This window comes from Pyxicephalus adspersus, chromosome 10 (assembly GCF_032062135.1).
Source record: "Pyxicephalus adspersus chromosome 10, UCB_Pads_2.0, whole genome shotgun sequence".
Classification (NCBI taxonomy): domain Eukaryota; kingdom Metazoa; phylum Chordata; class Amphibia; order Anura; family Pyxicephalidae; genus Pyxicephalus; species Pyxicephalus adspersus.
This window is the reverse complement of record NC_092867.1, coordinates 6,274,027-6,296,425: the sequence shown is the minus strand read 5'-3', so window position 1 is coordinate 6,296,425 and position 22,399 is coordinate 6,274,027. Positions and strand designations below refer to the sequence as shown.

The window sequence follows — 22,399 nt, the reverse complement described above, 5'->3', positions numbered from 1 at the left end:
GTGTGGATCACAAATGTTTCAGGGAATTAAAAATAATAATTCAGTTTATTTTAGAAACTTTCCTGGGGCTTGAACACATTTTTGACTAGTGCCCAGCTTCAATCCCTTGCAGATATTCTGTGAAAAGCCCATTGCTAAAGTACAACGCAAGGAGAATCTCAATTGGCTCATGGTTGTCGGGGGCATTACCACCCTTAACAACCACCATCCAATGGGAACGACACCTTCCAGCCATGTGCAGAGCAAGAAAAGAGAAAGAGCTACTCCTTGCTGTGTACCTTAGCAATGGGGTCTCACTGGAACCTGTTTGCATCTAGAATACTTTATATTATTAAAATTATCAATAATAATAATCAGTATTTTTATAGCACCAACATATTATGCAGCGCTGTACATTAAATAGGGGCTGCAAATGACAGACAGAAACAGGAGGAGGAGAGGACCCTGCACAGAATAGCCTACAATCTAATATATAAATCTGAGATAACCTGATTGGCCTGTTTCTAGTGATCAGGTGACTTTTGCTTACCTGCCACTGCCTAGGGGCAATTAGTGATCAATTTTACTCCCAAGCAAATTCACAACTATACTTATTTTCCAAAAGTGATTATTTTCAGCCAATGAGATTTGAAAATGACGATCACATGACCAAGATAAAAGTCTTTATGCCCACCGATGACAGAGTGCCGGTTGTATTATACCACACTTTCGCCGAAGTTGCTGAAAATTCCAACCAGGTAGGGGTTATCCAAAGTGACACCGCCAACCCTCCCCTTCCATTACCGCCACCTCGTACAGGTCGCTCAGGTAATGAGCCTCACCTGGATTGAATCGACCTAAAAACTTTTTTTTAATAAAAACATTGTGATTAAATGGTAATTAAAAGGATGAGTCGGCCACCACCAACGTCAGCGACGCCATGGCAGGTTTACGAATGCCACGCTTTAATAGGAGCCAGAACCGTGCTGGATGCTGCGTCCCTCTGCATGGCTGGCCTCCATAGCCTCCGCCCCCCGGCCTCCCTCCTCCTCCCTCTCCCCATTCTGGTTTAAGCCAGTTCAGGGTGAAACACTGCAGGCTCCATATACACACCCAGTGAATGTATACACAGCGTGGTGCAGATACACAGGAAAGCTCACACGTGTGAAAACTCATTCATCTTTATTTTATAAAATTTTACAGCAACACGATCAACTTTAAGAAAAACGCACAAGCCGTCTTTGAGCTCTGGTGACTGTGCCTAGGCTGAGATGATGTTATTAGTCTGCTGCAGGGAGCAAAAAGCATTTATTCTGCCTGGCTGATGCCTGAATAATTATGGTGCCATGCTTCCGGAGGGAAAAGTAGGTGAAGCTGAAAAGTATTGGTGATGTAAGATCCCATTGCCTGCGTGACAATAATATTCTTTAGATCAGAAATCTCTGTTTAAAGGAAAACTATTAGGGGCAATAGATTGGTTCTAGATTCCGGGCCAGTCAAAAGCTTCCATTTCCTGCAGATCTTTATTTATAGCCGCATTGTTCTTTGAATATCCTCATGCAATATTGGGTGGGCAGCGTGAACCCAATGGACTATACAATAGGGTTGCCTGGTGGAGCCCTAATAGGGTTACTGAGAGCTGGGCTGGGTTAATGATTGGGCAAACTGGGCAGTTGTCTAGGGCCATCAACTTCTCCAAGGCCAGAAATGAGAGACATTTAAACCCCCACTTTTATATTTTCCCGGGGCCCTGTTTTGGGTAATACCATCCCTGTCTGGGGTAGTCATTTGCATGGAGTGAAAAGATGATCATGCCAAGCTGTGAGGATCGGATTGTCGCAGTATCTAACAAGTCATTTTACCAGCCTGTGATTGGACAGAAAAGGAGAAACAGCAAACTGATAAGCTCACCTCTCTGTCACTCTGCTCTCTCCTCCTATCAGCATGCTTTGCATTATAACTGGCTCATTGTGCTGAATCTCTTCTTTCCAGTCTGAGACCCTGGCAGCAAATCACATTCAGCTACCTATATATCATTTAACAACTACAGACCAGAACTCAGTTGTGATTTCAGCCCAAGGAGACCGTGTGGTGCCTCCAGGCAGCCAATCAGGACTGAAATACTCTCCCTATAATATTATAATTATGAATAAACTGTATTTATATAGCACCAACATATTATGCAGCACTGTAGATTAAATAGAGAAGAACCCCATGGACTCTCAGGATTAATTTATTAATGTGTAATGTCAATAGAATGACAAATTCAGAGTGAGCTTGGCCATCTACAACATTTATCGGCAGTGCCCAGAGCTCTTGATACAAATATTTAGACAAAAACACCCAAACCACCGATCGGCGATCACATAAATCAAATGCTCTGCATCATAGTGATCCTGTACCATGTGACCAGATCACCCTTAACCTACATTTTAGTTGTCTCATCATATCTGATCTCATTGTATATAGTTGGGTGGTAAAGAGTTTGCAAGCATAACAGAGCTATGGATAACTACAAGGAAAAATACACAATAAAAACAAACATAGAGCCAACATATAACGCAGCGCTGTACATTAAATAGGGGCTGCAAATGACAGACAGATACAGACAGTGACACAGGAGGAAGAAAGGACTCCTACTGCTAGATTGTAAGCTCTTGGGGGCAGGGTCCTCTCCTCCTCCTGTGTCACTGTCTGTATCTGTCTGTCATTTAAAACCCCTATTTATTGTACAGCGCTGTGTAATATGTTGGCGCTATATAAATCCCGTTTTATTAATAGGGGCAGCATGGTTGCTTTGGGGTTAGGACTCTGGCCTTTGCAGCACTAGGTCCCAGGTTTGAGTGTCGGTCAGGGCACTATCTGCATGGAGTTTGCAGGTTCTCCCCGTGCTTGCATGGGTTTCCTTCGGACACTCTGGTTTCCTCCCACATTCCAAAAACATGCAGTTAGGTTAATTGGCTTCCCCCCAAAATTGTCCTTATTCTGTATTAAAGACGTAGGGACATTAGATTGTGAGGGACAGCTAGTGACATGACGATGGACTTTGTGCATCACTGCGTAATATGATGGCGCTATATAAATACTGTGTAATAATAATAATAATAACAATGAAAAAAAGGCAAAAAATATCCAAAAAGCAAAAAAACAAAACCATACAATGAAAAAATAAAGAATAAAAAATAAAAACATAAAATGAAAAAAATACTAAAGAAAAAAAATAAAGAAAATAAAAAAGAATAAAAAAGTGAAAAAAAAAAAAACAAATTAAAAAAAAAAATAAAAAAATACTATAAAAAATAAGAAAAAAAACACAAAATGAAAAAATACAAAAAATAACAAAAAACAAAAAAACATAATATAAAAAGACAATAAAACAAATAAAAAAGTGAAAAAAACAGAAAAGAACAATAAAAACATAAAATGAAAAAATATAAAAAAAAGCAAAAAACAAAATAAAAAAACAAAAATAAAATAAAAAACAATAAAAAACAAAAAAATAAAATAAAAAACAATAAAAAACAAAAAATAAAAGTTAACAAAATACAAAAAGATAAAATAAAATAAAAAATTAAAAACAAAAAAAAGAGTTGCAAATCTTTAAATCTTTTACAATAATGACCATAAACCCCTGAAAGCTTGTAAAAGGACACCTGGGCCGAGTCGGGCAAATCATGTTGCGTCATCTTTATTTTTTTTTAAGTGCTCGGCAAACAGGAATAAAAAAAGTTCCTTTGTGAATTGTTGATGAGTTGTGTGTGCGGCATGGCGGCACACAAAGGGAAATGAGCACACAAGCGCTGCACACACAGCCAGTTTCAGCCAGTTTGATTGTAAAGCAGCTGACACTCTGCAGCAGAGGAGGGAGGGGCACAGACAGAGGAGGGGGGAGGAGAGGAGACAGAGAAATCCAACAGACACAAGGATGCAATAGGCGCAGAGGAAATAGGACACCGCATGCGGAGAATGGCGGAGAGGAGAGGCAGATGGACCTGTGATTGAGCTGGCCCCACAATGTGTGATATAAAATCAATTAGTGATATGACCGTTAAATCCGTTTTTGCTTCCAGTTGCGCACGTCACGCTCTGCGGCTGATCCAGAGCTTGCGGTTGGCTGGAAATATTTTAAATTGATCATAAATCTATTGGTATGATGAGGAAAAGTATGTAGGATGAAGAGGTGGATTAATGGAGAGGAGAAGGAAAAAGATGGGAAAGAGAGGAGAGTGGGCAGGGAAGGAGAGAAGAGGGGGAAAGAAGGGAAAAGAGAAATTAAGGTAGTGGAGGCCGGAGAGAAGAGAACAAAGGAAAGAGGATGAAAGTAGAGAGAAGGGAAAAAGTGAAACAAAGGAAAATAGGGGCGAAAAGAACAAAGGAGAGGAAAGAGAGAAGAAAACAGAAAGATTTTAGAGTACATTGGAAACAGGAGAATAGGGGAAAAGAGAAAGAAATGTAGTGGGGGCAGAAGGGAAATTAAAAAAGGGAGAAAGAGAACAAATGAGAGACAAAAGGGGAGGAGGAGACAGGAGAAAGAATAGGAGAAAAGAAAAACAAAGAGAGGGCAGAAGAGAAAAGGAGAACAGAGAAGAGAAGGCAAGGATAAAGATGGAGGGATAAAGTGAGGAGAGGCGGAGAGGATAAGAAAGGAGAGAAAAGAGGGGAAAGGGAGAAGATAAATAGATGTGATAGATGAGGAAATAAGAAAGGTAAAGAAACAGAAGATGAAAGCAGTAGAGGAAATGATTGGAAAGGAGAAAAGTAGGTACAATAGGAGATAAAAGGAAAGAGAAGGAAGAAAGAAGAGGAGAGTGCAAAGTGGAGGAGAGTTAATGAGAAAGGGGAAGGAGGGGGAGGACAGAGAGCAGAAAAGGTCAGAAGAAGTAAGGAAATAACAAGAATGGTAGGTAGGTAGATAAGGGGAGGATAGGAAATAGTAGCAGGAGAGGAGTGCAGAAGCATAAAATGAAATGAGAGGTGGATATGATAGGAGAAAGGAAAAAGAAAGATTTAAAGGGGAATGGGAGAAAGATGGAGAAGAGAAGGGAGAAGAAAAGTAATAATGAGGAGGGGGCAGGGATACATAGATGGAATTGGTAGACAGATAAAGAGAGGATATAGGCAGAAGATTAGGAGAGGAGAAGAGAATGTAACATAAATTGGGTTAGGAGAGGAGCAGATACGATTGGTAGATAATAGAAGTAAACTAGTAGGGCAGGAAGACAGCTTCATTCTCAGAAAACTCCATTTTTGCACCTGTTTTTCAGGATTTCAGTGGCACTATTTGTTTTGGTAACACGGCTTTAACATTCGTAGCAGGAAATGTTGGGTTGCGTTCAGAGCTCGGTGATCGCCAATGCTGGAGTTTTCATGAAGGGTTGCAGCATTTTGTTTTCCAGCATTCATCCTGAAGACAGTAAAAGCCGTTCACATGGAGGAAAGCTTTCAGCACAGCTCTGAATGTAAGATGGGAAAAATAAAACCCAAATTCACATTAGAAATAATCCTCGCGTCCAATTACCGGCCGGAGATGTCCACGTCTGGCTTGGTTACCAAGTAGAACGGCCGAGACAGAGATCTGACATAGGGCCAGCACTGGCCGCAGTCTTTTGGGGCTCCATGGGGGGTTGGGTTTTTAGGGCCTACAAGAATGAAGAAAAAAGAAATGAAGCAATAAGGGGGTACATAGTTTTTCATTCAGGCATTGCTGAGATACACCAGTTCACCCAACGTCTGAGACCAAGCTGAGGCCCTCTTGCTTCTGGTGCTGTTCCCAAATGTGCCCATTGTAACTTCCTTGCTGCCTCTCTTAGGGCCCTGTAGATGCTAAATTGATCGGAACAAATGATCCCCAACCCATCATCCGATGGGTCATCGAAAAACATGTTGGTGTTCCTTTAAAAACTAGCCAATGGTTCTTCAAAGATTGGCCAAAGACATGAAAAGATGATGACCACCCACCATGACCAGGCCCAATTACTTAGAGGATTATCACTTTAAGCGCATGTATGCCGAAAGATAGGAAATGATGGCCAGCAGTTGGTTGACATGTCCACCATTTCTTCTATAGTCAGCACAGAGGTCTGCTAAGCTCTGTGAATGAGCGTATTGTTGTCATACTTATGGAGTTGGAATTCAGGAAAGCATGACTTTTATCATCATGCATAAATTCACTGAAAGCCTTGAAACAGAACACAGGTGAGGGTGGATGGCAGGTGCCATGATGTAGAAACATGCACATGTGGGTTTGTCTTCCAGTCGTGATAACTCCACAACCCATACTGCTGCTCCATATCCCGTCTGTTCCATCTCCTCCTCTGCTTCACCCACATCCAGAATCTTCATCTTTTGCCCACAGGGCCCATGCAGATGCTATATAAATATTGATTTATACGAATGATTCCCAACTTATCATCTGATGGTTCAACCAAAAACTGGCCAACGTTCCTTCAAAAACTGGACCAAAACATGAAAAGATGATGACGACCCACCATGATTCTTAGGTGCCATTAACCTATTCAGTTAGGCAATTATCAGTCTTCTTGGGTGCCATAAGTGACCCAACCAGGCCTATTTATTTAGGCATCTATCAGTCTCGGTGATGGTGGTGGCTTGATTGCTTGTAGTTGGTTGACAAGCCTAGCATGTTTTCACAATCTATGGTCAGCACTGTCATATTCTAAGGTTTGGAAATGAGAGTAGTATTGTCATACATATGGAACTGTGAATTCATGAACATGTGAGTTTTATCTAGCATCATCTGTAACTTTACTGAAAGCCTTGAAATGGAAATGTAAGGTGTCTGGGTGGCACTTGCTATGATGTAGAAGCATGCGGATCTAGGTTTGTCCTCCTCCAGCCACGATAACTCCATGATCCCTATTGCTGCTTCATGCCGGACCTTTGTCATCTTCTGCTCTTCTTCATCCCTATTCAAGATCTTTACTCTTTGGCCACATGGCCCATACAGATGCAATATTAATGCTGATCAATACAAATGATTCCCAACCTATCACCTGATGGGTTGACCAAAATCTGTCCAATGTTCCTTCAAAAACTGGCCAACAACATGAAAAGATGACCAACCACCAAGATTCCCAGATACAGTAAGCGATTCAGCCAGGCCTAATCTTTTAAGCAATTATCACAAGTGCGTGTATGCTGAAAGATAGGAAATGATGGTAGTGGCCTGATGACCTGAAGGTGGTTGACATGTCCACCATGTCTTCATGATTACATCTATAGTCAGCCCAGTGGGTTGAAATGAAGCTGTAGCAAAGGTGAAGGTGGATGGCACCTGCCATTATGTAGAAGCATGCACATCTGGGTTTGTCCTCCCAAAGCCCTGGTAGCTTTCTGATCCCTACTACTGCTCTATTTTACATCTGATCTGCCTTCTCCTTTTCTTCATCCACATCCACTATCTTCACTCTTTGGCCATAGGGCCTGTTCAGATGCAATATAGATGTTGATCAAAACAAATAATTCTTAACCCATCATCTGATGGGCTATTCAAAAACTGGCCAATGTTCCATCAAAAAAATTGAAAAGCTTGATTCTTGGGTGCCATGAGATATCCAGCCAGACCTATTCATTTAGGCAATTATCAGTCTTCTTGGGTGCCATAAGAGATCCACCCAGACAAATTCATTTAGGCAACTATCAATCTTGGTGATGGTGGTGGCCTGATGGCCTGTAGTTAGTTGAGAAGTCCACCACGTCTTCACAATCATATCTATACTCAGCGCTATGGTCTGCACTGTGGTTTGCAAATGATTATACTATTGCCAAACATATGGAACTGTGAATTCAAGGACATGTGACTTTTATCTAGCTTCTGTATGTAACTTTACTGAAAATCTTGAAACTAAACTACTAGATTGTAAGCTCTTCGGGGCAGGGTCCTCTCCTCCTGTATCACTGTCTGTATTAGTCTGTCATTTGCAATCCCTATTTAATGTACAGCGCTGCGTAATATGTTGGCGCTATATAAATCCTGTTTAATAATAATAATAAACTGTAGTGCAGTTGAAAATGGGTGGCAGCAGTAAGGATCATGGAACTATTAGTGCAATAAGTGAACTTACCTCTCAGTTTTTCCTCCTCCAGCACGAATAGTTCCATGATCCTTACTGCTGCCCCAAACCCCGACCTTTGCCATCTTCTCTTCTGCTTCACTCCGGAAATCTTCTCCCTTCATCTATAAGAGGCCCACTGATGCTGTAACTCCTACATGTGAGCTGGATGTGCACCATCTGGGCACTGAGCTATTGCCAGAGATGCCAGGCCTGCTCTGGGAGTGTCCTCTGTGCTGCCATATTGCCAGGGGTAAGGCACAGTAAGTAACAATTTTATGTTTATTCGCAGAAGAGATGTACCCTGCCAAAAAGTTCTACCTCCTAGCAATTGACTTTTATAAAAAGTATTTTCACTTTCCCAACTAACTTCTGTAGTTTGTTTTTGCAGGGCAGTGTTTGATTGGTTTATTGATTGATTGGTTGATTGATCTCTATTTGCTGTTGTTTTTCGCCATCCTCTTCCTTTATGTAGGCTCCTCCATCCCCTATCCCTAACACTCTCTCCTCCTCTTTCCCTTATTGTTCTTTCCATTCTTTTGTCTCTGATGACCCTCATTTTCCCCGCTCTTCCTGCCCTGACATACTTCCTACCAGTATTGGAAAGACTGGTGTGTATTCAGTGCTGGCTTGCTACAGAACAAGTCCAATGAAGAGAAATAAAGATGGAAGCCACTAAATATATCATTCTAATTGAGGTTCCACTTTAAGATTTCATGGTATTTTTGATTAGTATTCATATCCAATCCGTCTGAAAATTAACAACGCCACATGGATTAATCACTTTCTCTGTTACAGATGAGGAATACATTGGTGTCATTTCTCCACCCACAGACTGCTGTACGGAAAGTAAAAGAGAAGCAGATGACAATTTAGATTAACTCTCTGCTCACTTCCACCTACGGTTAGCAAGCGTCTTGCCAGAATATTTGCATGCATCTTTGCAGTTACTTACTTGTTACTTACTTACATATCTGTATTCACTACTGAAACTACTGAAACTGTTGCACATCATTTCTCAGGGTATGTGATGGAACTGCAGCTTATACCTTCTATTGTGTATGTGTGTTGGGTGGAGGGGGCTATGACCCCCTTATAACGGGCACAGCATGTGTACCCATACCGGGTTCCTTGTATTTTGCCCCTACATATGATGCTCGCTCTGCCTATCCCCATGTGATTAATACGAGCCAGGTGTGGGGCTCTGACCCCGGCTTGTACTGAGGGCCCATTACAAGCAGTGGGGGATGTAGCCAGGGGGATGTAGGGAGTGTATGGGGTGTATGGGATAGTTTATCACACAGTATTTACATAGCGCCAACATATTACACAGTGCTGTACAAAGTTCATAGTCATGTCACATGGTTTTAGGCAAAATGGTGCCCAAAATGCACAGCAATACAACTCCTTGTACCTCTGCCATTTTGCCTTTTAGGACCCTGAGAAATTACCCAATTTGCCCAGTTTTTTATTATTATTAATATTATTAAACAGCATTTATAAAGCATCAAAATATTACAGAGCGCTGTACATTAGAGGTTTCAAATAATAGACAGATACAAACAATGAAACAGATAGGGCGGATCCTTCCCAGAAGAGCTTACAATCTAAGAGGACAGGAAATTGCTTTTGGGTCTACACAGACAATTTTAAAAACACGTGTAAATGTTCTTACTGTGTTTATATGCTTTTTTATGCACTTTAATTAGCGTTTTAAAGTTTGCCTTTAAAACTCTGGAAACATCTATGCTGTATTTTTCCCTCAATTTTAACGCATTTACGTTTCAAGTGCTTAGAAAAGCGGGAAAACGCCCCATTGAAATCAATAGAAGCGTTTACCCGCGTTAACCCGGCGTTTTGATTTCTTAAACGCTGCAAGCAACGTTATAGATAGTGCTCATAAACTTGCCTCAAGGAAACATCCTGGTGTAGATTAGATCATTGGAATACATGGAAATTTCAAACATGGGCTTTTAAAGCCTCAGGTTAAACGCTGGGGGAAACGTCTGTGTAGACTAAGCCTAAGTTCCTTATTGTGTTTTCATACAGCACACCCAATTTCCCCCCCAAACCTGGCCACTGAGCGCCTTTAGAGGCTATTGAAAATGACCATGCGTTATTGTATGCTGCGGAAATGCATGCGTTACTGCAACACATGCAGCTGCTACATGTTTCAGGCATGGGGTGGCCATGTGCCTAGGCAGCCTTAAAGGAGAAGAGTAGAAGAAGGATTTAATTAGTGTGAAGAGGCTCATTCATAGTCTAATGACATAGCTGGAGGCAGGGAGGTGACAGAGGAAGCAGCAGAGCTCCAGGCTATGAATGTGGAATCACAACCAGAACATTTTAACCCCTAAGAATCTAAAAAGGGTTTAGTATATCAGCAAAATCAAATCCTCTTTTTCTGGCTTCTTGTTAAAGTCTAGGGCCTGGTATTAGCTTTGTGAGTCTCTTTTTACAAGGGGCTCGATTCTGGATTCCCCCACAAGGTGCCAGGCCCATGACCAACCCTGTTAATGGCTACTAAGATTCTCTGATTGAGCAGAATTCTAGATAGGGCTTAAGGCTACATACACAACTCAGATGATTCTCATATGAGACGAGAATTTGGCATGTGTAAAGCCCTCGTCGTCCATCCTGGCGGATCTACAGATGACAAATGAGGGACGATCATAATGAAAGTGAAGAGGAGAGAGCACAGCGGGGTGCCGTTCTGTCGTTCTCCCCCTTCCTTCTCCATACATTTGAATGGTACTGTCTGTACATCGTTCATGCATCGTGCAGTCTTTTGTTGTTGGAAAGGATTGGGAAAGATCCTTTCCAATGTCAAGTATTGCATGTGTGTATGCAGCCTAAGCCTGCCAATAATTGAGTGATATTATTAATAGATAACAGAAATTGAATCTGATAAAAATCTATGGTAAAATAGGACATTTTTTACTTAAGCTGCATACACACATGCAAGAATTGTCATTGGAAAGGATCTTTTACAATCGTTTCTAATGACAAATGAGTGCACAATGCATGAACGATTGATGTACATAGCGCCGTTTTGCTCTATGGAGAGGGGAGAACTACAAAGCAGCTCCCCGCTGTGCTCTCTCCCTTTCACTTCCATTACGATCGTTCGTCGTCCACCGTCTGTGGATCCGCCAGGGTAGCGGTTCGGACGATGGATGACAAGCACTGTACACACGCAAGATTCTCATTTGATATCAGCCCTGAGGCGATTATCAGACGAGAACCATTGCACGTGGGGATGTCGGAGTGTGGACACACAATGGGAATTATTACAGGTTATCTGGATTGTGTGGATAGAGCGTGGAAAGGGTGAGGTGGCGGTTACAATGAAGATCGTATTGCCTCAAGGTTAACGGGACATCCTTGTGAACTTTCTATGGACCAAAACTAAAGGGGCAATAAAACTTTATCGCTAATGGGAAGAGCTCCAGCCAACAAGGGCCCAGAGTCAGTTCAGTTGGGTGGCGGGCTCAAATCTCTTCTGTACAGGGGCCCACTGTTGACTACGTCCGCCTAAGGCTACGTACACACGTACAATAATCGAACGACCAATCAACGATTATTCACGAATATTTTGAACGATCGTATTGTGCACAATTCTGTACATGTTGAAATGATACGATCCTTCAAATAATATTCAACAATGATAAACACACGCTAGATACGATTGTTTGAACGATGAAGGAAGGGACCTGTACCGGAGAAAATGTATCACAGAACAATCCACGATCACTGAATGACCGTACACACAATAGATATCAAATGATCGTCGCCCAATCAGAACTGCCAGGACAGTTGTTCATTTCCACCGATATTCCTCGTTCATCGGCATCATTGTGCACTTTTTTTGTTAACAATTATCGATCAGTCGTTAATCGTTCGTTTCCAACGATAGTTGGAACTTGGGGCCCCTGTTGGCTGGAGCTCTTCCCATTAGCGTTATAGTTTTATTGCCCCTTTAGTTTTGGTCCATAGAAAGTTCACAAGCATGTCACGTTGACCTTGAGGCAATACGATCTTCATTGTGACCACCGCCTCACCCTTTCCACGCTCTATCCACACAATCCAGATAACCCGTATTCATTCCCATTGTGTGTCCACACTCCGACATTCCCCCAACCTGCAACTGTGTACACCCAACCTAGCAGTAAAGTTACACATTATACAGTGTGAGGCTTTGTACAGCCGGGACTACAATCCTACACAAACAAAGCACTGCAATCTACACACTCCCATCCATCTGCAGACTGTGGACCCGGATCCATGGAGTGATATTAGAACATTGGGGGCAGCATGGTGGCTCATTGGTTAGCACTCTGGCCCTTGCAGCGCAGGATCCCAGGTTCGAATCTCAGCCAGGACACTATCTGCATGGAGTTTGCAGGTTCTCCCTGTGATTGCGTGGGTTTCCTCTGGTTACTCCCATTTCCTCTCATATCCCAAAACCATACAGTTAGGTTAATTGGCTTCCCCCCCAAAAAAAATTGACCTTAGACTGTGTTCAAGACATATAACCATAGTAGGTACTTTATATTGTGAACTCCTTTGAGGGATAGCTAATGACATGACTATGGACTTTGTAAAGCACTGCGTAATATGTGGCACAAGATGAATATTGTGTAATAATAATATATAGATACCTGAATATTCTGAAACCTTTTTTTTTGTGAATTACCCACAGGAAGGCAAAACAAATATAAAAAGCATGGTTTCTGTTACACTATTTATCTCAAGGCAATCCATTTTTGTTTTTATATTCATTCATTTTGAAGCGGTGATATTTAGATTTAATTTAGATGAGCAGCTCAGAAAAGGCATTGCTTAGAGCCAGGAAAATGTTCTTCCATAGTAGCCAATAGGAACACCAGACACATTCACATGTGTGGTTGTATCAGCATTTGTCTAATGTTTGTTTATCATTGCAGTTATGGAGTTGTAGGGTAGGGAAAACAGACTTCTACCTTCTCCAGGGACAGAATATCAGGGGTGCAAAGAACTGGAACTCTTTGCAATCAGGACACCTACTTTATATTTGCCCAGAACCCTATATGGTCCAAACCAGGATTCATCCAGAGGTTTCTGGGGTTCCTTGAGCAATCAGCAGATTGTATCTTTCAGGTCAGTTTAAGTTATCTTTCTGGACTATCGGTAAGGGTGACATTCTTCCCAATGGCCAGCAATGGAATTCTTCCCACTGACCACCACACTAACATACTGTGAGCTGTGGATATAGAATTTATAGAAGGGGGTCCCTGAAGACCTGAAAGTGATTTCAAGGGTCCCCCATAATATATAGGTCAAGAAACCTTGATCTAAACCATCCCTGTTCCTTGGCCAATCACAAGATGCTTTGTATTTCTGTAAATAGCCAAGGAAAGAAGGGATAATGCAAATGGCAATATATTTTCAATTAGCTCTGATGTTCAGGTTAGATCCATTTAGATAGTGTCCAGCATGAGTACACTATTAAACTTGTTCTGCACTGTTCGGGCCCCTATGGGACAAGCATGCTGTGATGAATAATCACATATGTTGCAGTGCTCAAAACACAGGTACTAGTATAGTAATATACATAGAGGTACACAGTACTAGTATAGCTAACGTCATAGGGAGACAATTTTTCCATCTATAGAGGAGCAGTGTTATCGCCTATATATCACCCATATAAATGGTCCATATACAGAACCCTCTTTCTAATTATTCACTTTAAAATTATTACAAAGAACAAGGGGGTGCTCTTTGTGTCTGATGGAAAGGAAGTTTAATCTCCGGATAAGGAAGGGATTCTTCACTGTAAGGTCTGTGAAAATGTGGAATTGGCTCCCTCAGGAAGTAGTTTCAGCAACTACTATAGATTGCTTTAAGAAAAAGCTGGATGATTTCTAGAAGCACAGAATATAACTGGGGATTAAATCTTTGAAGTAAATATAACAGAGACTGCTGATCCAGGGAACATCCAATTGCCTCATGTAATCAGGACGGAATTTTTTCCTGTTGAAGCAAATTGTATCAGGGTTTTTTTGCCTTCCTCTGGATTAGCTATGTCCATAGGGTTTTATATCTGGAATATGTTTATTTCCCTAGTGATTGAATTTGATGGATACCTTCTCTTCATCTTCATACCATACAGGAAAAGTTGTTCTGTTGTTCATAACAGGACAACCTCATAAACTATTTAAGATAACACTGCAGATCCACTGCAGATTCTGGTAGTTCAGGATTTTTTTTATTACATCTCAAAACTTTTTAATAGTATATTTACCAGATGGAATGGGAAAGACTGAAAGAAAATTTGGAACATGCTAAAGCTTTGATGGCAGGCATTTGTACGGACTGATACTGTTAACAGGTCCCTAAGCTGACTATTCAGAGGATTGAGTTGAATGGGGGGGTCTTATTGTTTAAATATGAATAACCTGATCCTCTGAACATCCCTTGGGCTAACCATGGATAAGCAGATGTCTCGTGGAATGTGACTAATGGTCAAACAAATTCCTGGCTTGCTGTTATATTCTCAGCATGGCTGATGGGTCAGCCTGGCCAACAGCAAAACATTTGCTTTCTCTTGCACAAGCAAAAAATATATCATCCAGTTGTTCCTTTTATGGATCCTAATCCTTTGGATCTTTATTTTTTGCTTTTATCGATGATATTGGTGTAAACCAAGGAAGCCAAACTCAATGAGAAAGTTTGAGCTGTGGTACAATGTGACTGTAGTCCAGTATCTATCGAAGGGTGTAATTTAAACCAAAAGGTAATGGCTATGGGGCCAAAAACCAAAACTGTCTGGCTAGAGAGTGATCTTTCCACAAGTGCCTAGGGCCAATTTGGTGTCCATGGACCCCACTTACAATGTGGTTGGGAGTCAATGCACATCTGTGTCCCTTTATGACGGAGAAGACATTTGGTGGCAGTTGGCGTCTGATAGTGAGGATTCATGCCAGTATAGACAATGCAAATTCTGTGTCTAATGCATGTTTTTTCTAAATCATTAAAGGGCCAAAGCTGCACCTTACCTAGGGCCATATTATGGCTTATTATTCTGTGGTGGTAATAGCATTTCCCATGCCCATGACAGGAGCCTAGGGTCAGATGAACGTCCTTTGGCCCCAGCTACAACACTCATACTGCAAAGAAATAGAAAAGTTGGTTGAGAGTTGAGCACCACCCAGTTCCTTCATAACGGAGAAGACATTTGTAGGTAGTTGATTTCTGATTATGAGGATCCCAGCCAGTATAGACAATAAAAATAAGGAGGCTTCTTCTGTGCCTATTGCATTGCTTATTGATATCATTGAAAAAGATGATGGGTCAAGGCTGTACTTTACATAGGGCCCCATTCTGTCCTAGCTGTATGTGGTGGCAATAACGTTTCAGCTTAGCATAAATTTGTATACAATGGATGTGAAGAAAATTTGGGAGCAATACAATTATTATTCTGTATCACCAGAGGAAATGTCTTTGAAATAATAATAAAGAGATTTAGGCCCAATGATGATTTTGTCATGACGCCCCATTATACAGCTATGGGCTTGATGTATCTCCGCTGCTCCTTCCATAAATTAGGACATTTTTTTAGTAGGGCCTCAAAACTCAAATCTATGGGGATAGTTGACTTTAGCCATAGTAAAAAATGCAATTTCAATGGGGACTAGAAACACAGAGTTTTTTTTTTTTTAAGTGGGGGGTCTAATCATGATTTTGTAATGGCTCCTCCTTATACATAGCTGTGGGTCTGCATGTATCTCCTTTTCCAACAGAGCCTTTCAACTCAATTCTTTGGAGAACATAGACTTTAGCCATATCGAACATTGTATAGCTATGGGGCTACAGGGTGGTTTTGATGGCCACAGATAGGCAAAAGATAGGCATAAGACAGGATAAAAAAAGGATGAAGATAGGATAAAAAAAAGGAGGCCAGCCCTGATTTTGCTATAGTGCTCCGTCATACATAGCTATGGGCCTGCATATATCGCAGCTGGTCCTTCCATAAATGAAGGTACTTTTCTAGGAGGGTCTCTTAACTCAACTGTATAGGAACATTGGCTTTAGCCATCATGAACTATGTGAATGCAATGGGAACTGGGAGTGATTTTTGATTAAAGTGATGGAGGTCCAATCATTTTTCTTGCTATAGGGACCCATCATAGTTATGGACTATAGACCAGATGTATGCTGGTCTCTCCATAAACAAAGGTGTTTTTCTAGCATGACCTCTCAACTGTATGAAAATATTGACTTTAGCTGAAGTGAACAATGAGCCATAGGCCTACATGTATCTCATTCATCTTTTCCATCCACAGAGCTGCTTTTTTAGCAGGGTCTCTCTACTCCTAAGGGGAACACGGACTATCATATAACTGGGAATGGTGGTCGTAAAATATCTTTATACCATTTCATTAATGTGTTACTAAGCTCATCTTTTTCTTTTTCTTTGCACTAAAGAGCTATTGTCATGCAGGGGGGGGAGGCGGAAGTTGTTTTTTGACCAGTGTTAAATTTTACACTTCATCCTTTTCTTTTTGTAACATCACAGATTGCAGGAGGAAGTATAAGTTGGCAGAAATACTGGGACAGTACCCTGCTAGGAATAAACTATGTGATTATCCTTCAATGATGTGAATGTAATCATCGTTCTGTCTGCTTGGACTTTGTATGTTCTCCCTGTGTTTGGGTCATCTGCATTCTCTCTTCAATAATCATCATTGATTACAACCAACCAAAATGTTCCTTTCCAATAGACTTCAACCATTCACTTGTCAGATATATAACGGGTCGAACAATCACTTTCACCATTCTAGTCCAGTTTACATTAATAGTGACACAAAACATCAGTTTCATTTCCACATGATGGTTAATCAATTGACAACACAAAAGACTCTTGACAATCAAATTTCCATGGACATTGTGGCCAAAATTTTGGTCAATTTTTGATTTCAGATGACTGTTGTCTTATCCTATGGAGAAGGACGCAGCGGGAAGCCTCTCGCTTATTCTCCCCTCTCCATAGATCGGAACTGAGCTGTCTGTAATGCAGTTTTTCATTCTACTGTTACTGGAAATCATCAAGAAATATTGTTTCAAGCAGCAGAAAGTAGCATTTTCCTTTTTTCATAAGCATGGAGGCATCTTTGTTTAGGCACCATCAAGCTCAGCTCAGAGATCACATAATCACGTCATCCCTGGTGCTCCTTCAGTTCAATGGCCGTGTTCACCAATTTCTGATACAAATCATCCCCTACCATACCTTCTCACGTTATGACTTGCTTGGTTCCACGTTACAGTCTGATCACTTTCAAAAAGGGCATGTTCAGACTGACGCTGCGGAACTGTCGACCCGCTGCAAGGGTCTGAAATCTCAACGCAGTTTTTTTAAATTATTTGTCTTGATATGCGTTTACAAAGTATAGCTTGTCAAGTCCTATAGGTGGTCGATTGACGGTTGGTTCAGGAAGAGAGTCAATGGGAATGCTACACCATGTTTCAGAACAACCAGGCCAAAGCAATTGGGTAGAATTGATTAAAATCTTGGCATTTACCTAAAATTTGAAAACTAGAAAAATCGCCAGTCAACAGCAATGTCAATGCAAAAAAAGAATATACTTGTTTTGCACTTTTACTGATTCTAAAATTAAAGAATTTTCTATATCTAAGGATTGCTAATCTTTCATTTTTTGCTGGAGGTTATAATTCTGCTCCATTTAACTATTTGACTTAGTAGGTTTTACTATTTAAAGATTCACTTTTTACTGGTTTTGTCTCCATGTGTTAGATGATCTTAATGGATATATATGACTGAGTCTTCGTCGCTGCAGGCGAACACCTTAAATGTGTCACTTTACGCCAGCCATACATGAACAATGCATGACCAGTGCAATGTCTCCACTTCGGAAGACGCTGTCCCACCCGATGCTGGGTGTGAGGCTTGTACGTCGGCCCTGGCTTTCCCAGAGCCCACAACGCTGCACCCAGACAATAAAAGGATTACTGCGGCATCCGGCATTAAAAAACAAATTAGGTGAGTTTTTTTTATTGGTGGAACACATAATGAATAGCAAATGATCCAATCAAAGTCACAAAAAGATATGGGGTAGTAGATATACACATAAAAGTCTATGGAGGTGGACTGAATATAGGTAGGTTAGGAGTGGGATTTGAGACTACGGCTACTGAGAATGTATTAGAAGCAGAGCAGCAAAAGCAGATTTTGGAGGTGATAGAATGGGAGATAGAATCATGGTATTCAATTACAATATTGCATTTAGTGAATTGGGATATTGGGAGAGCGTTTGAAGAAGATGGAAAGGATATTTGGAGAGGGTTTGAAGAAGATAGAAAGGATATTTGAAGAGGATTAGAAGTGAATAGAGAGGATATTTGAAGAGGGTTCGGACAACTAAATAAATACATCAAATTTAGAGTATGGTAAACAACTTTGAAAAAACACAATTGAACACTGAGAACCAGCAAGGGAGCCCTACACCACCCACGTAAAGTGGCCATTCATTGCTGGCCGTCATGTTTGTCACAATTGTTACTGTTTCTGTTTCTTTTATGGTTTCTATTGGTTGAATAATTATATATTAATAAAAAATACATTCTGATGTAAAACAAGAATGTTAGAACATTTATCTGGGTGTCAAATACACTAGCAACACATACTCCTTTATTATTATTATTATTATTATTATTATTACACAGGATTTTTATAGCACCAACATATTACGCAGCGCTGTACATAAAATAGGGGTTGCACATGACAGACAGATACAGACAGTGACACAGGAGGAAGAGAGGACCCTGCCCTGAAGAGCTTACAATCTATGTGTTATTATTTTTAGTAAGATGCCCAAGTTGCCCAAATAGGTTCCCAGGTTAATATCTTGGCCAGGATACTGTCTGCTTGGAATTTGTATATTCTCCTTGTGTTTGTGTGAGCTTCCTTCCTGAAACCTGGCTGGTCATCTGCTATCTCCCCCCAAAATGTCCTTAGACTATGTTTGGGTTATGAGACAAAAACTATTGTAGAAACATTAGATTGTATGCTCATCTGAAGGACAGTTGTCAATACTATCTATATAAAAACATGATAATAAAAAAAAAAGAAAGATTCATTCACACTAAAAAGTCGTAGAAATTCTACTATCTTCATGCAGTTTTTATGTTTACCTTTAAGTGGAAGATTCCCTCGAGCTGTCCAAGTTTCCTCCCACTATTTGCACAATATGTTGGCACTGCATAAACGCTGGGAACTGATATCAATGACGCGGTGCCCATGTAATTAATGCAGCTAAAGAAAGCTGATATCCTAATCCATCACTAAGCATATAGTTATCCAGCGTCTTAAAAACTTTTGCAGGATTGTGAACCTGTGAAAAGTTTTAAAATAAATAAAATGATGTGTCCTGGTAAGACTTATTTTGGTGTATTTTAAGAAACCTTTGAACTCAGTGGCACCGGCCTTACAAGCCAGGCTAACCAATAAGCCATTTTTATCACCCAAATGTAACTTTCAATTTATTTTTGGAAGGACTATGACCCCAATGATATTTGAAGACACCGGCATTGTCAATAGCTATCCTTTCCTGTCTGTATATCCCAAAGGAATTGGGCACAGACTATGAACTCAATGACTTGAGCCATAGAAGACACCAGCCTTATCAGTAGACCATGCTTCCGTTTTTAGATATCTCTATGTACTTTAAGAAAGACGTGAACTCAATGACATGAGCCTTAGACACCAGGATTATTGATATCTTATATCTCAGTGCATTTAAGGACAGTCTATGAACTCAATGACATGTCCTTAGACAGATATCTTGCCAAAAACCTTTTCTTCCCATATAAGTTAGGAAGGACCTTAAACCTAATAACATGAACCGTAGAAGACACCAAACCTTTTAATAGGCCACACTTTCCTTTTTAGATATCTCAATGTATTTTAAGAGGGACTGTGAACTTAACAACATGAGCCTTAGAAGACACCATCGATATCTTATCCCCTTCTGTCTGTATATCTCAATGTATTTAAGTAGACCATGCTATCCTTTCTGGATATCTTAATGTATCTTAAGAAGATGTGAACTCAATGACATGGTCCTTAGACACCACTCTTCCCAATTACCTATCGTTATCGCATAAGTTAGGAAGGACCTCAAACCTAATAACATAGCCCTTAGAAGACACCAGACCAATAGGCCACCTTTCCCTTTCTAGATATCTTAATGTATTTTAGAAAAGACCCTGAACTCAATGACATGGACCTTAGATACCAACCTTACCAAAATCTCATACCTCTTGGTCTGTATATCTCAATGTATTTGAAGAAGGGCCTTGAATTCAGTAGCATGGACCTTAGACACCAGTCTAGCCAATAACCTATCCTTCCTGTGTAAGTTAGGAAGCGCCACAAACTCAATAACAGGGGCTTTAGAGAACATCAACCCTATCAATGGGCCATTCTTTCCTGTCTTCATATCTCAATGTATTTTAGGAAAGATCGTGATCTCAATGACTTGGACCTTTAACAACACAGCCTTATCAATGCCTCATTCTTCCCTGTCTGTATATCTCAGTGTATTTATGGACAGACCATGAACTCTATGACATGGACCTTAGAAACCAGCCTTGCCTATAACCTATCCTTCCCATGTAAGTTAAGAAGAACCACAAACTCAATACCACTGACCTTAGAAGACACCAGACCTATCAATAGGTCATCCCTCCTGATCTGTATATCTCAATGTATCTAAGGATGGACCATGAACTCTATGACATGGACCTTAGAAACCAGCCTTGCCTATAACCTATCCTTCCCATGTAAGTTAAGAAGAACCACAAACTCAATACCACTGACCTTAGAAGACACCAGACCTATCAATAGGGCATCCCTCCTGATCTGTATATCTCAATGTATCTAAGGATGGACCATGAACTCTATGACATGGACCTTAGAAACCAGCCTTGCCTATAACCTATCCTTCCCATGTAAGTTAAGAAGAACCACAAACTCAATACCACTGACCTTAGAAGACACCAGACCTATCAATAGGCCATCCCTCCTGGTCTGTATATCTCAATGTATCTAGGGATGGACCATGAACTCAATGACATGGACATTAGACACCAGCCTTGCCAATAACCTATTCTTCCTGTGTAAGTTAGAAAGGTCCATGAACCGGAAAACATGGACATCAGTCTTATCAATAGCTCATTCCTCCCTGTCTGTAAACTATATCTCGAAGTATTTAGGAATGGACCATGAACTCAGCGACATGGATCTTAGATACCAGCTTTGCCAATGTTGTATCCCTCCCGTGTACGTTAGGAAGGTCCACAAACTCAAAAACTTGGACCTTAGAAGGCACCAGACCTATCAATAGTCCATCCTTCCTTCTCTATATATCTCAATGTATTTTGGGAAGGAATAGCAACTCAATGACTTGGACATTTGAAGACACAGACCTATCAATACCTCATTCTTCCCCCTCTGTGTATCTCACTCTATTTAGGGGCAGACCATAAACTAAATGACTTGGACCTTAAACCTTGCCAATAATCTATCCTTCCCATGTATTTTATGACAGACCATGAACTCAGTGACATCTACATAACCCTCATTGATACCTGTTCTTTGAAACCCGACTCCAGAGGAATGACAAAACTATCCTACAGAGGGGCTCCCTCTGTCCTTTCCCACTGCAAGGAATAAATGATAGTTTTCACCTAGGGGAACATTAAAAAGCACTTTTAATTACCTTATGCATTACTCTTCTGGCAGCTGAAACCATCTGATATTCCAGTTGTGGTTGGGCCCTTGGGGTCCCCACTTATTAAGCAGGATTGCTGGTCCTGCATTGTACATGATGACATCAAGGTGATCATCAGAACACTGAAGAGAAGAACCCTTGGGGAATCGGTTGCACTTGAGGAGGAAACCTGTGAAAGCAAGAAATAAAGTATTAAAAAGTGCTTTCTGAGCTTCACCTAAACAAAAACAAGCAAGCAAACCATTGCACTACAGGAGAGAAACCCCACTACAAGGGTAATTTCATCTTTTCCCTGCCCTATGGTGGACCTAGCATCTGTAAAAAAAACCTTCATGGTAGGTATATGTGTGGTGGAATGGTGTGAGAGGTACACTTCCAGGTATTTATTATCTTTTATTGAGATCGAAGCATTTTCCATCTGCTTTAGTCTTTAGAACGATGGAGCCATCCTTGTTCAGTTATCAGCTGTGGTCACCATTCACATCTAAAGCAAGGATTCTGGCACAGAGATACCACAATCATGTAAATCTCAGTGTCTGAGCAGCTCTTAGCCATGTA

The 22,399-nt window shown here is 40.8% G+C and overlaps 1 protein-coding gene across 1 annotated transcript in view; it reads right to left on the bottom strand.

Moving 5' to 3' along the window:
* MFAP5 (microfibril associated protein 5) overlaps nucleotides 1–22,399 on the bottom strand; it is an 83,539-nt gene that overhangs the window by 59,512 nt on the left and 1,628 nt on the right. The window contains exon 2 of the mRNA XM_072424176.1: nucleotides 21,830–22,010. The gene's annotated coding sequence lies outside the window, so the exon portion shown is untranslated. The remainder of the gene's footprint in view (nucleotides 1–21,829; nucleotides 22,011–22,399) is intronic.